The sequence below is a fragment of the Pieris brassicae genome, chromosome 7 (genome assembly GCF_905147105.1).
Source record: "Pieris brassicae chromosome 7, ilPieBrab1.1, whole genome shotgun sequence".
Taxonomy (NCBI): domain Eukaryota; kingdom Metazoa; phylum Arthropoda; class Insecta; order Lepidoptera; family Pieridae; genus Pieris; species Pieris brassicae.
The window spans coordinates 2,042,722-2,059,619 of NC_059671.1; the positions used below are offsets into that span (position 1 = coordinate 2,042,722).

Below are 16,898 nucleotides of genomic sequence, written 5' to 3' on the forward strand. Positions count from 1 at the left end.
ATAGAGAATGGTTGTACATTATTCACAATTTAATGTAGGAACAAGTGTCACGGTGGTATCGATCATACGATGCCAGTGTAGTTCCACTTTGTGAATTTGAAATTACTTTTTGTTGTAAATTGTAAGTTGTCTATTATATATAAAAAGGTAATATTGAGTACATGGCGTTGGGAAAACATTTTAAAATGTATTGCAAATATAGATAAATATATTTATGAAGTCTACTATTTATACTTTAATAGTAAATCCTATGGCGCTTTCACCTCTGAATCTTGCTCTCATTTTTGCAACCGTTTTATTTGTTCTTTGAAATAGGTTATCAGACATCTGTGCCTGTCTGTAAATTTTTACGGCAAAACAATATCGATTTCCTAGCGATGTTTCCGTACGAGCGAGCTTAAATACGAACATAGAAAAAGAAAGTCAGTGATTGGTACGCACAACCTCAGGTTTAAGAGACACTCACTCAAGCCTCCAACACTACTTATATTTTAACAGTATCAGAATGACTTGAAAATGTATAAAAAAGTACTATATAATAATACAAAGTCCAGCCATAAGTTCTGATAAAAAAGACAATGCATTTTTTAAATGAAGCAATGTAATATTATTAAAATCTATATCTACATATTTGTTAAAGTTACTTGCCTATCTTATGTAATTTTATTTTTTTTTCTTTAATCACAGTGGTTGCCTGGAAGAGATCGCTCTAAAGCGATAAGGCCCTCCTCCTCCTCCTCCTGCCCTCCTTTTGATTAATTTATGTTCAATTTTTTATTTTCTGTAGTGTTCGCTACACTACAGAAAATAAATAAAGTGTTAATAAATAAAAAAATGAATAAAGTCTCAACAACAAATAAATAAATATTCCATTCGAAATATCCACCTTTGGCTTTTATATAGGCATTTAATCTGTTTGGCGAAACGCAAAAATTTACGCAGTTTCCAAGGGTAATTTCGACCAAAGATTTTTCAAGAGACTTAATGTCCGTGTCATTTAGAGCAAACCATGTCGTCTAAAACTAACCATAATTTGAAGTCTAAAGGGTTGAGGTCTGGGCTAGATGAATCCTCAACGTCGGTTTCAAGCAAGGCTTCTGTAGTTCATGATTTGTGACCAGTTGCAGAATCCTGATGAAAAGTCCAAGGTATGTTTTTAAAAAGTTTGTAAAGAATGTATCTTGCTACACTTTGGCAGAAATTTTCACCGCTTTATCATAAAAATGTAGTTTTGGGGTTTCTTTGATATGACCACGTTATACTTTTCCGACCACTTGAGCAGCTTTTTTAAAACTATGAGCGCTCACTTTATTTTACTTATTGTAGAGTTCTTCAATCGTGAAAATTATTTAAACAGTTAAGCGAGATATTTCTGTGCTTTTTGTGTGTCTGTGTATCGCGACAGAATGCATTTTGATCGATCGATTTTCAGGGCATGTCCTGTTTATCGAAGATAAGTACCGAGCTTCAGGTCTTGTTCTATAATAGATACGCGACAAAGTCCTAGCGGGAATCTTAAGATTTTTTACTTCCTAATGGGGTTTCGACGCATTCTGGCTTTGACAGCATTAACAGCCTTTGTATTTATAATAGCACGCGGCCGCTCCGATCTTTTATAGTCTTCGACAGACGAAGTGTTGCTGTATCTGTTGATAGTACGATATATGAACATACAGCTGACACCAAGCTTTTCAAGTGTCTGGAATTTGGCCGACCGATCCATACCCACTTTGTGCAAGGCGATCACTGTAATTCTATTTTCTTTAATACCCCATTCCATAATATATGTGACATGGCGCAAAATCAAAAGAAGTTATGGAAATTATGTGTTCCAAATTAAAAGTAATTAAAAAGTTGAAAAAAAAGAAAAGTTTTTATTTAACAGTATTTATGGCCAGACTACCTATAATTGCTTTTTATAATTCCTCGATCCAATTTAACATTCAACCAAAGATGATTTAGTTTAACATTTAACAATAACATTCAATATTAAATTTTTCTAGTTTTAACAAAAAACTGAATAATTTTTGTGAATGTTATTGATTTAGTAAGCTAAGAACAGCTAAAGGATATTTGTAAAACAATAGGAAATGACATATGTGTAATTACTATAAATAAAACACTTAAATAAAACACGCTTAATCGTGTAGAAAATTAACATTACATTTTTCTTGAGCCTATACATAATAGTAGCAGCAACAAATATCAAAAAGTTATAGCTATCAAAGAGTTTAGAGTGTGGCCAATGTTTGAGACTGAGACAGCATGGTGTGAGTTATTCAAAAATGTACCAAAAAGATGATAATAGATTATATTACAAGTCTATAAAATAAAAAAACTTCAATGTAGAAGGAAAATATTCCGTACTATGGACTTCCGCGAGTCTGATAAAAAATTCACCCTCATTCGTACTTTAAAATTACTTTCCGATTGAAACAGTAACGTCTTGAGCTTATTAAAACGTTGATCGTCAGTCGTCAGTCGTGGTTAATGAATGGTGGTTAGCTAGCGTGACTGTAGAACTTTGAAATAGCGCACTGTGTACGGTAATTAATGTTTTTTATTGTTACATTAAATGGAAAACGTGCAAGGGTTATTTAATGATAAGTGACAAACTTAATTATGAAATCGTTGAACTGTTCACCTAGTTTTCTTAATTTGTTTAGTAAAAAAAAACTGTAAATGTTTAAAAAGAATTAATCACTTTATTTTTGTCTGAAAATTTCTTTTCGGGTATAATAGTCTTAAGTCAGTGTCAATCACGTAATGATTGGTTTCGCGTAGCCCGTAGCGTGCTACGAAGTGCTATGGTATGCTACGGCGCGAACACCTTATAAACGAGCAACACAGCGGTTTTCACCTGTCAGCGTTATACGAGAAATACATTGTTAAGAAAATTTAACAGTTATGTTTTGTAGTTTACAAAACCAGAGTATTGAAGAAAATCAACAATAATCCCGTCAAATGTTGCACCGCTGTCTTTTTCAGTTTAACCCGAGTAAGATAGAAATTATAAAATGCATTATAAAATATCTTTCTGTTGTTAAATTTTTCAAACGAATGTTTCTGTTTTTATAGGCCCTGTAGGAGTTGGAAAAAAATAACATAATATTTTTTGTTTTCTCATGAACAAAGCAAGTTTACTCAGGATGAGGAAAAATTATTCCCCAATGACCAACTTTGAACTTAGCTGTGCCCTCAACACTACGCGAATATTGGCTCGGGTTGCTTCTTTGAAAAGTATCATCACATTTTATATAAGTTTATTGAACTTATAGTATTGAACACGCATCAATATACTGCTTAGTTTTTAATTTAAAACTTACACACACACACATAACGTTAAAGTCTTGTTGCGTTCTCAGATAAAAGATAATGATAAAACAGAGAATGTATTGACTACTGCCCCATGCTCCATTGGGTGCGACGAGGTTACACATTACTACTACGTAGTAGTTGGACAAATATGTAATTTTTAATCTATTTGTGGTAGACAAAACATCTATTTCAAGTCAAATTCATCATAATTATAACAGTGGTACATTTTTTACAGCATAAAAACTTATTTATTTATTTTTATTTTCGTAAGATTATATTATTAAAGGAAAAAGATAAATACATAAAGAAGATAAACATGTACTTTATTTACTTATATAAGACCTACACTATAAGAGTAATTATATGATAGACTACATTTTATTAATACGACAGCTAACAGTTTTATGGTATTTGCTACTTTGTAGCATACTCATTACAGCTCAAATCAACTTGCTTTATACTATGATGAAAATAATTAAAAGCACAGCAGGTAACACAGTCGCGACATAAGCAGTCTGTCGCCAACATCTCATTAGCGCACCATGGTTACTCTAATAGTCTCACTGCATAGCTTTTGTATGCTCGTGACTTGTTTAGTTCTTAAGTCTTTAGAATATAGGAACACTTGAAGGTATTTTGACCAATGTTGAACTTTTTGATAATTAAAAAAACACTTGAAGTTATTTTGTATTAGTTTACTAAGAAACATTAATCTATATGCTGAAACTGTAATTATATGTATTAATATATTAAAATGTTTATAAAACTATATTAATTTTATTTGAGTATATCACACAAAATATCCAATGGATGAACCATTGACAACCAAAGGTATTTGAATAATATTTTTTTTGGTAATTTATACCAACTAATTTAGGCATTATAAGAATATGAACAGGAATTTTACAATCCAGTGTTGGTGATATTTTTCAAAATGCTATACAAGCATCTGTAAATGTTGCGTAGTAAAAATCTTTGTAAACAGAGAAAAACAAGAACGAAAGTACTAAGTGAAGAATCATTTGCACGAATGTACGAGTGGCCCTTCGCTAGAGTATGGTGTGTACTTCAGTTAGTATGTGACTGTTTTGACGATGCACTCCAAAGTTTACATGTTAGTTAAAGGACAGTTATATTAATGTTTATGAAAACTAACTGACAATTAAACACTTAAATTCAATATTTTGTTTAAAAGATAGGAATCACACATTATACATACTGCCAGATTATAAGAAATAAATAGAAATTTAAACAGACAACTGGCAACTAAAAATAACTTTATATTAAAACAAAGCATATGAAATGTAAATTTTATCCTGTAATAAAAAAGGTTTATTTATAAAATACCTAACGCCTTTGTTTTTTTAAATATGATATTAGTAATTCTATGGACGGCGGATATTAGGTATACTTCCTTACTTAATTTTATTATGTTGATATTTTTTTCTCAAGAATGAAGGTCAAACATCACTGTGCAAAACTTACATACAGTATAAATTACCACGTCTCTTATTAAATCTATTAATACGTACACAGGATACAAGTAATTGTTGGCCATTTATCCGAAATGAATCAACAGATAGTATTGGAAATGCGCTTCAATGGTTGCGAACCTTTTGACGATTTGAGCACAATTAATTCGTTCAAAAGGACCAGTATAGATTTATTGTTACACATTATTCGTTTATTTAAATATTAAGCTCATTGGATTACACGTAAGTAATTAATGCCACAATAGTGCTGTAAAAATTATAATTAATATATAGTATTTATTCATGATAATCGTATGTGATAGTAATCTAAAGTACATAAGTAATCAATTAGATATATGATGAATACTATATTTTGGCAATAGATAGCGTTAATATGAATAATTCAACTTAATCATGCAATGGCTTTCTATGGCGCGTCAATGTTTCAATTGGTTTATGACGTTTTACGTGCAGTTTTAATGGTTTGATTGTTATAATGTTATAGTTTGTATGTCACTGGCCTTAGTATATATGTTAATGATTTAAATATGTTCGACGTCCTGGTGGACAGAAAAATGTTTATAGTTTGTGTTTCCACCACACCAATTTTTATATTAATATCATTTATACAATAAATAAATAAATAATCACAATGTTGATGGAAGAATTTCGCTTTATCGCTTTATATACGCTAAAAATGATGTCTTTAAGACCTTAAAAAAGTTTTTCATGATAAAACATGATAGACCCGTTACTATTTTAGTTAGTTGCGGTTTACTAATATCTAAATTCACGAAATATAAACAGTTTTAAATGAGGAATATAATTATTGTTTGAGTTATAAACAACGATAAGTACGCTACGTTACGTCTTTGAATCTTTCAATTCAATTTTTGGTATGGGATGGATAACATTACGTCCGTTGCATCAGCACAAAAGCTTAAAAAGGAAAGTAATAATTACTAAAATTCGAGTCTTTCCAACAACTTTATTTTGTTACCTTTGAAGTAGAGACTACTGGGTCGTGGGGTTTAAGTCGATGCCTGCTAGAGAGCACAGTACAGCTGCTTTCCTAGCTCAACGTAAGTAATTGCAATGCAATTCCAGCCAGAAAGCATTTCCCACAGGGGCCAAACTTTTGCCCATGCCATATGCAGGGGCAAAAGGGTTAAGATAATATTTTAATGAAATTTATTTAAACATATATATATATTATATATTAGTACTTGACTTGTAATAAGCGGTTAGTATTATAAATGAATTATTTTTTTTAGAATATTGCCTGTTGTTAGGGGTTTTGTAAATAACTATATTTTAATTTTAGAAAAAAATTAACTGTTTGCGGTGTTGTATTCGTAAAAGCTATTATACAATAGTTATTTTTTTTCAATATAAGAATATTATCGCATCAATTTGACGTAACCACAAAGTCGTTACCATTTAACTGACGCGTTCATAACGTTTCAATATCAAGTGTTACTGCATTTTTTATGGAGTTCATAAAAGCGAGGACATTTCCCCTCAAATGGAGGTTATATAATAAAACTTATTATAGTATACTCATAAATTTCACCCCAACTGTATATCTGACAAAAATCACGCACCTTTCTTGGAGTGGTTCTATTTTATGTAAAATATAACACGCAAATGTCGCTTCGATCTTTTTAGGCCCTCGTCTGAAAGCATGCGATTAACTTCTGCAAATAAACTTTTTCTTGAATTTTTAAATAAGTCTCTTTTTTCTTTTAATAGAATTTATAATAATACAAGTGAAAATATAAATTTCGATACAGTACTTTCATTATCCAGTAAGGAAGATCAACTGGACACAAAAAATTTGTCATCAAACGAATTACGTAAAACATATATCTCTTATGTTGTGAACTATATTTCAGGAGCTTGTAACTTCCCATTTACATGTTAATAAAATTTAGTACATTTGTTATAATTAAATATGTGGACTGGAGAATAAAAACATACCGTAAATCTGTAACTAAATACTGCCATTAGCCAACCACTTGTAACAATTTCTTACAGATGAAAGATCGCATTCCTACATCGAAGTCGAGCTTAATGTCTGGTAGAGGATTTAGACGGAGCACAATGCGAAACAATAAAAGCGTCGTACGTGCGAACACGGTTCACTTGCGTGTGACCTTCGACCCGGCTCGGGATTCAATTTATCGTTATGTCATCTCAGCTCCTTTTATTTTTTGTAAATTACGTTCCCTATGATCGGAAATATCGAGATGTATCCGGTTTGTATTCTTTGTTGTTGCCCTTTTGGTGATAAATGGGTTTTTTTCATTTTTGGAACGCGTTTGGAACACAAACATAGGAAATTTCGGGTTTTGATGGACAATCTATGGAATTGCATTACAAAATCTGTAGCTTTTGGTAGCTTATATTGTAGCAGGCATTGAAGATTTGATCAAAAATAGAGTGGGACTAAGGTCCTAAAAAATTTATTAAGTATGCATATTGTTTGTCTTTTTAAGTTTTGTTAGGTACCTGGGGGAATCCCAATATAATTAAAAGTAATTCATACTTTAGGTATTTATTATTTTTCTCTGAATTAAAGATGCGTGTCGTGTGAATAAACAAGGTAGAAATAATTCAAGCCATTTAGTTTTTAAGTTAAACTAATGAATAAAATTTTCACTTCTCCACCAAAATCAATGCAAACACTGTAATAATAAAACGAATAAATATCTTAAATAACTATCAATTGATTTCTACTACGACCTCAACAAATACTTTATTTAACACTGACATTTCATTAGTGTTAAAAAACAATAACCATTTTCGCGCCAATACATGTCTGTCAAAGTGACAGAGCCACTCTGTCGCTTTAAAACCTTTTTAATACTTTTATTTCGGGCAAAGCCAGGAAAATTAATTTATAGGGGCCAATACAAATGGGAAACCTCAATAAAAATGTTCATAAAGAATATATTAAATCAAAAGCTTGATACTAAATTAATTCTATTAAATTTAAATTTCACTTTCAATATAACGTATATTCATCTATATTTTGATTGGCCTTATATAGTAAGGTAAAAAAGGATAAATGAAGATCCATTATAGGAAATTTGGAGATTCATACAGATAGGTCCACAAACACTTGCAAAAAAATCGAATTGTAAACCTATGCTTTTTTGACATCGGCTAACGCATAAAATCCCATTCTAAAGGGTTGACTTTGTATTGTAAATATTTTTTAAGCAGGAATCTTAACAATAAATATTAGGTCCTTACATATGAAATTGGCGTTTTGTCGTACTGGCCACTTTGACCTCTTTGGTTAGGAATTTCAATTTCAAATTTGTACAGCTATTTACTCATGTATTTGTGCTTCGATGACCTTCATTCATTTGTTTTTTTCTTCTGTTTTTTTTCTGTTTGCGTCACTCATTTTACAAAATGGAAAACTTAAAGTATCGCATTATTTACGAGTCCGAGTTCTGTCGTGGCACTAGGTGCTGCGGAAACTACTCGAAGGGTGAATGATGTGTATGGCGGTCATGTTGCAAAAGAAAACACAGTTCGTTTTTGGTTCCAACGTTTTCGTTCTGGAAATTTCGACCTGCAGAACAAGCCCCGTGGACGGCCTGAGACCCAAATTGATAATGAAGTATTGAAAGCTATTGTGGAAGCGGATCCATCGCAAACCACGTCCGAGTTAGCTGCAGGCTGTGGTGTTAGTGATAAAACTGTTTTAATTCACTTGAAGCAAATTGGGAAGATTAAAAAGCTTGAAAGGTGGGTACCTCACGAATTGACTGAAGCAAACCGGCAAACGCGCCTCGACTGCTGCATTACATTACTGAACCGGCACAATAATGAAGGTATTTTAAACGGAATCATTACCTGTGATGAAAAATGGATTCTTTACGATAATCGGAAGCGCTCAGCGCAATGTTTGGATCCTGGCCAGCCAGCCAAATCCTGCCCCAAGCGAAAATTAAGCCCAAAAATTACTTGTAAGCGTTTGGTGGACTAGTGCCGGTATTGTTCATTGCAGTTTTCTCAAATCTGGCCAGTCTATTACGGCTGATGTCTATGGTCAGCAATGCAGCATGATGGAAAAGCTAGCGGCTAAACAACCGGCTGGTCAATCGCTCCACGCCTTTACTACTTCACGACAACGCTACACCACACACTGCACAACAGACGGCTACCAAATTAGAAGAGCTTCAATTGGAATGTCTAAGACATCATCCATATTCCCCGGACCTTGCTGCAACAGATTACCATTTTTTTCGAAATTTGGACAACTTCTTGCAAGGGAAAAAAATTAACTATGATGGGGCAGTCCAAATCGCCTTCACAGATTTTATTGATTCCCGTCCGACTGGTTTTTTTAGTGCAGGCATCAATGAACTACGTATGAGATGGCAAAAGTGTATAGAAAACAATGGTTCATACTTTGATTAATTAAATACATTATATTTAAAAATATTCGACTTTTTGTTCCTCCCATACAAAACGCCAATTTCATACGTAAGGACCTAATATAATTAAACAGATAGCAGGAAGCTGATCTGGGCTTACTTTAAGCAAATGGCCGATGACACACATGGTCGATTGGCATCAAAGACATGCCGATTTCCTTACAATATTTACTTATCCGGACGATCAAGTGCATTTAGCACACAAGGATTATAAATACATTCGATATATCGGCTGTATACAGCCAGCATTTAAATGCAAGTCTACCTACCACTGAGGTTAAGGGTCGCACGCCTAATCACTAATAATATCACAACGATCGGCGGCCTCCAGAGCCAATATAATTTTTTTTAAGATTACTTTAACGATAAAGTTTTCAAAGGGAAAATAAAGCTTTCTAGATCTATTTATAAAGAAATAATTATAAATTTTATGTTGTTTTCGATATAAAAAGGTCAAAAGTGAATATCAAAGTAGAAGGTAGCTCAAAGGCATTCCCGGCAAACTGTTGAGAAATTCCATTAGAGATTTAACAAATTTATAATGTAACGATATAATGACATCAGACTACATATCTTAACTCGCTAAATGAAAAAAAACTAAAATTAAATATTAAGTTAAATTAAAACTCATTATGTTTTGATTCCTGAGATAATAAAATCATAGGTTTCAAGAATATATTCTATAACATATCGACTATGTTACTTATTAATTAAAACCACCTTTTGTTAAATGATACTCATGGATACTCTCAATGCCAGAGTGTTCCCGAGTGCGATGCCGGCCTTTTAAAAATTTCGCTTTTTTTACTTGAAGGACCCTAAGTGGAATTGTTTCTGAAATACTTCAGTGGCCAGGTAGTTCCACATAGTGGTGCGCGGCAAAAACTGCCTTAAAAATGCTCAGTTGTGGAACGATGGACGTCGAGGTGATACGGATGGAATTTCGTATTCTTTCTTCCTCGACGTCCGATGATGAATCTCAGCTGCAGGTATTAATCAGAAGAACTTCTCTGAGCACTCTCCATGGTAAATGCGGTAGAAGATGCAGATTGACCTCCCATCTCTACGCAACGCCATGGGATCAAGCCACTTGGAAAGGGATTGGTCGTCGACAATTCAAACTGCTATTCATTAAATACGGTAAAAACTTATTCATAAAAGAGCGGTTGGCATTATACAAACTATACTTATTGAATTACACATTATGAGGTAGGTAGGTAGGTAAGGTGGACGCATTTCCCACACTTAGACTCGTTAAGTCCTGGCTAATTTAGCCAGCCTAACTCCTTCCAGAAGCACAGAAGTGTCCCGGGCACTTAACAGGCTTCGCGGAGCTACTTCACTGTTCCGAGGATTTTTGTATGTTGATTAGCCACAGCCTCGCATTCCAGGACTACGTGGGTGACTGATTCCTCTGCGCTGAAACAGCCTCTGCACAAGGGGCTGTCTGTCGCGCCTAGGACGAAAAGATGTTTATTAAGGAGACAATGGCCCGTAATCATTGTTTTGAGATTGGTTCTATTCAGGCTTAGTAGTCGCTTTGTCACAGCTGGCAGAGCCATTTTGGACTGTTTGCATATCGTTGATGCTGGAGTTCAGCGGATTTCTGGAGGAGCGGATACGGGCCAGCAGGCATTATTCCGGATCCTCTTCTCGCATATAAATAGTTAATTATAATAATAATGTAAATAAAATAAACAACATACATTCTGAAGGGCATATATAGGGCGATAATTTTATTCGTAAAGTAATGTAAAAATACGATAACAACAAATATTTTAAATATGAAAACCTAATCTTATTTAAGCAATCAAAAGGCGTAATTACATTTATACCACAGCCAGAAATATCATTCACTTTGGAATTTAACTTATTTTTTTTTATGAAAGTTATATATTCCTTTTCGCGTTTTGCTTTTTAGTAACTAAATTCTGTAGAAATCTTTACGAACGGACTTTGTATATAACATGAGCTCCGTAATAGCTTGTATGCCTTTTTAAACTTTCAAAGGATATAAGTTCATTTTATGAACACGACGAGATGTTGGCTTTTTCAAAAATCTTTGATAACTTTGAGAATAAACGCTTTAAGAAAACTGGTACTTCTAGTACTTGGTAGCTAGTCTATGTATGTTCAAATGTAAACCTATTAAATACCTTTTTAAAATTATTTTTATAGGATAGTTTTAATGAAGGCGTGTGCTTGTAACATCGGGATTGAAGCATTTGACCCATTAATAGCTGCTACTTGTAGGGTGTCACAAAACATCGACCCCTACACACCGTCACAAAAAACCGACACTCTGTGGTTAGCAGTCAACATTTTTAGGATAAAAAATTTCAATTTCTTTAATTATGTAGCAATTTTTTTGTGATATTTAAAAAACTTTATTTTAATAGATAATGAGACTATCAATGTATTAAATTGCTTTTTTCTATTGTTAGTGTCGTTTTTTCTACAAACGTAGTATAAGGCGAAAGATAAATAAATTCAAAAGATTTTTTCAGATTTTCTTGTTACCTCAAAGAAGTATAATTTCTACATGGATTTACCTTGACACTGCAACTATTCTATTAACGAACGATGTTAAACGTGTTATTGTATTTTTTTCAGTATTATAACTAACAACAATGTACTGAGAAATATGATGTTATTTTTTTTATGGTTGCAGCTTCATAAACACGCTTTGTAAAAAAACAATTGGCGAATAAAAGAGTGACGGAGTGTTAATGGAGTCAATGTAAAACATACTTAATTTTTACTGACGTTCATATATATTGTATAAAAAACCTTATATATCAAAGATATGTTAATTTTATTGGCTTGTTTTCAAGCAATTGACTCATAAGGTAAAAGAATTTTAAGAGAATAAATGCCAATCAAGCGTTTAATATTTAAGAATTTTTTCGTACGACCAAAAAAACGGTAATATATAACTTTCAGTACTAAATTAGCCATTAGGTTACTACAACTGTGTTGTGAGTTTATTTAGTTTGTTGTGAATTTAACAGTCTAGGTACTTTGGCGGGTCTAACGTGACTATAACATAAGTTTTATCTTAAGACATCGAGTTTTAATGAATGAGGAAACGGAACGGGCCACCTGTGGGTCATAAATGCATTAGTACTTTAAACTTAGACAAGAAAACTTAAACAATATAGATATTGTGTTAAAGTTTCCTGCAAGTATAGATATATCCAAATGTTGGCAACGTACTACCAAGCCTTCTGCTCGTTTACTATCTATTCTTTAATGCCTTAAACATATGTCGCAGATTTGAAGCGAATAATATTAGCCAGATAGTTAGCACTATTGCCGTCTGTCATTTGGATTTTATTTTAAAATATGTCAGGGCGCAAGAGCAACTGAACTTAACGATTAATCCAACGCACTACTGTTTTTGACATATTGATATATAGGTGTTGCCATTATTAAAAAAACAAATAACATCGATATTTCTAATTACATTATCTCTGACATATATTTTGGCGTAAATGAAGAAATGGCCACCCGTGACTTACGTTTACTATACGTTTAATATTAAACTTAACGTTGCAGTGAATGACTGTCACATCAAGTTGACAGTAAGCTATTTAGAGTCCATAGAAATATTGCTGTATAAACGCCATCTGTTGTCACAAGGTTGGTAATAACAATAATCCACTATATTTTTACAATATAAATATTATAAACTTAAGTACTCGAATAAATCAAAGTGGATTGAAACTAAAAAGACTTGCACGTACGAAAAAAAAATTAATAAAAAATAAGCAGTGGCGCTACAAAGGTTTCTTCGCGATGTTTTCCTTCACCGTTCGTGCCAATGAGACAGAAAGTCCTTTGGTGAACAGCTAATCGAACCTACGATTTTTGGAATGAGAGTCGCACGCTGAAGCCAACAATGCTCTGACGAAAACCCATCGTTAAATGAGTTAAGCTTAAACTTAGCTATGTAAAAAAGTATGAGTAAGTGCAAACACTGTATCATAATTAATTATATTAAAATGATAGCAATGCGCAAGCAAAACAAAACTATCTGGGAGCACTTGTATTGAACACTTTGTAAAAGGAAATTCTAGCAATCACGCTAATGAAAACAACGCGCCGTCCGGTAAATATTCATCGAGCGCCTGTAAATGTATAGATTATATCTGTGCTGATAGCCAAGATATTTTATTATCTGTGGATAAAAATAGATCTCTCCAGGCACGAATGAGTATCTGGCTGAGTGTTGTTTTGTAATTTTTTTTGGATTAAAAAATACAAGAAACCACTCTACAAATATAGCTACAGCGAATGCTAATCAACAGCTACCTTTATAACAAAGATTTTACGCGAACATATTTCTTTGAAAATGAAATAAATACTATGAATATTTCTGATGTGTCCGAATCATATGTCTATAGATACGTTTTACAATACAATCCTTACTTTTTATTGGCTGTTTAAAGTTAAGAATACAATTAATAACCTTAATTATTTCTTACAGCTAATTGCTTGTGAAATTACAGGAAAAAACAATATAGGGATACAATAAAATATCTGAGTATTTGATCAATTTAGTACTTCTAGATAGATAAAATTTATAGCTTTTCTAAAGTTATATTTATCAATTATTATGTAGACATATGTAGACATAATAATTGATAAATATAACTTTAGACAAACAATTTCTAAATTCAATGGCTAAATGAATTATAAGAAACGATGACATCTATAATATTATTGTATATATTAGATTAAACATCAAAAAAAGATTAGAGAAACTGGTATAAAACCCAAAATCAGATTGACATGGCTCTTTCTGTATGGAGAAGAAACGTCGGCTATGCTGGCTCGAGAAAGGCACAATATTTAAGGCCTTTGAAATGTTACTCACCTACCGACAACGAATTATGTCATATTTCGGCCATACAATACGAAGAGGCGAAGTGAACTTGCTTAGTAACACAGAAGACAAAAGATCAAGTGGCGGTCAACCAACCACATAGATCGATCAACTGAAAGACTTTTCGTGCTCAAAACTGTACACTGTAATAAGAGAGGCGCAGAAACAGATAGTCCGCTCTAAATGTTCTCTTGTTGACCAAGAGGTGTAGACATATCCGACTAAAGAGAGAGATTAGATTAAAAAAATATTAATTTAATTGTAATACTCACGTTAGTCAACAACAACAAACAAAAATCTCTTTCTATCTAGTAAACTCTTTGCAAAAAATAAGTTATATTTTTAATATTTCGGCATATTTGCTTTCCACCTACTTTTTAACTGAACATCTACATAAGATATATAATATACCTCAATAGGATACTAAATAACCAATACGTTATAAACGAAGTATTAGGAGGTTAAAGAGGGCCTAATGTAAAGAATTTCTTTGAATATCTCGTGCTCTCAAACCATTAAGGCTTTCGTTTCGGCAGTTAAGTGTTATGGATACCCCTAACGAAACAAAATATCGTAATAAAAGTAATTGCATTACGCTGTAATGTATTTGAATGAATGTTCGTAGCTGTATTACAGTACTAATGAATATTCCTACCGTTATGAAATGAGAACGTGTTAGTTTTGCATTCGTACTTCGTACTCAGATAAGTTCATTAAGAGATTACTTTTGAGTAAACATATTATATTCAAAAGCTAAGTTCACGGTCCCATGTTTTCTGACATAAGTCGCGAAATAATCGAAATTAACAGTGTTAATTTCGAATATTTCGCGTGCGAACCTCAAGTACGTGCGTTGAAGGCTAGACTTCTATGTGTGCAATTAAAACTATTCCCAGTATAGGTGGTCCTATCAAAACCTTACTACCTAGGTAACACTGACAATGTTTAGAAAATGACAAACGACTTAATGTAGAAAGTCGCCAATACTTTTATTGTTTTTCGAAGTAATCTCCGTTCCTCTCTAAACATCGTCACATTCGATGGAACCACTGAGAAAAGCAGTGGGCCCATTCTTCCTTAGAGGTCTCTTTTATGGCGTTTTCGTACGCTTTTACCGCATCTTCAGGGCTCGTAAGGCTAATACTTAATAAAATAATTAAATCTTTACTTCATGGGAATAAATGAAAGTGGCAGGGCGCCAGATCTGGACTGTATGGCGGATGACTTATTATTTCGACACCTGCCATAGTCAAATATTCAACAGTCCCTTTTTCGGAGTTCGCTGAAGCATTGTCGTGGTGAAGGAGGATCCTGCTACGAGGGCGTTGCTGTCGATTTTTTTCCAAGACAACAGGCAAACAGCAATTGACATACCAGTCTGCATTAATTGTCCTTCCATCTTCAAGCACAACTGTCACGAAATTCTACAAATATAGACTTTTCCGACCAACGAATGAGGCAATCATCTTTTTTTTGACTTCTTCCTTTCTTCACCTTAGTTGGTCAAACCTCGAAAGGAAACACCCACTGTGCTGATTGTCTTTTGGTTTCGGGTTCGTAGCAATATATCCAGCTTTCATCACCTATGATGATGTCAAATACAGCATTTGAGTCACCGCCGTTTAACTTATCTAACATTTGGCGACACCAGGCCATGCAAAAGTGTTTCGGTTTGGGTCGACGGTTAAGTATGAGGAATCCATTTGCTACAAAGCTTCCTGACGCCTAAATGTTCGTGTAATATTTTTTTTATTATTATACCAAAGCCTAGGCTTGCCCGTATCTGCTCATAAGTCATTCTTATCTTCCTCTATTATACGTCGCACAGCACTAATAGTATCTTCAGTAGTCTCTGTTAAAGGACGTCTCTCACGCGCATCATCATTGAGATTGCATCGTCCACGTTTAAACTCGTTAAACCTCGTAAATAGTGGCACGAGATGGGGTTTCATTAAGAAATGCTCATCATAGTCTATCATAGCGAAACCACCGAAAGTCATAATGAAACGTTGACCAAAAATTTTTGTCGCGTTAGGTTAACTTTCACGTGTAACAAGAGTTTTAGATTTAGATTTGCCGCCAATTTACAAAAACAAATGACAAATGAATGCAATATACTACAACCAAAGAGTTCTAAAATAAAAATTCAAAAAAAGTTTGCAGCAATGTTTCTATAAATATTTTCAGTGTTACTCATGTATAGATTTTATATCTGTGATCATAGGTCAGACTTTTTAATATATCATGTGTTTCATATTTTACTAGTGTCTTCAAGATTTCTTAATAATTTCCGTATCCTGTAAAGTCTTGTATGGCTACAGATATATTTCGCTTCATACTAGGAATATTTATTTAAGACCTCCCCAGTGGCGTAATTAAAACAGAATTACATACTATCGGTATGAATGAGCTATAGAGAAAGTTTTATTAATTACACTTACCGACTAACTTTCCATGCATAAGTTTCCATAAATATTTCAAAGTTACCTGAAAAAAACGTTTCACGTTTAATTACTTGCTATACTAGTACTTTTAAATCTCCGTTGAGCTGAGACACTATCGAGGAATTGTGGCTCAGATGAGTTTGACATACAAGTTGAATACAAAATAAATATAATTTATTATAAATTACTTGTAGATTGTTTAATATTAAAACATATGTTTGACAATTAATAAAAATGTAATAAAAAGATATCTTGTATAAATATCTGTATCTATCAAACTGAAAACTACATATTAACGTCAGCAATTGTACAACCAGTTATA

At 33.1% G+C, this 16,898-nt stretch overlaps 1 protein-coding gene across 1 annotated transcript in view; it reads right to left on the bottom strand.

Annotated features, from left to right (window-relative positions):
• The window catches only part of LOC123712086 (hemicentin-1-like), a 149,217-nt gene that overhangs the window by 86,199 nt on the left and 46,120 nt on the right, over positions 1-16,898 (bottom strand). The window lies entirely within an intron of this gene.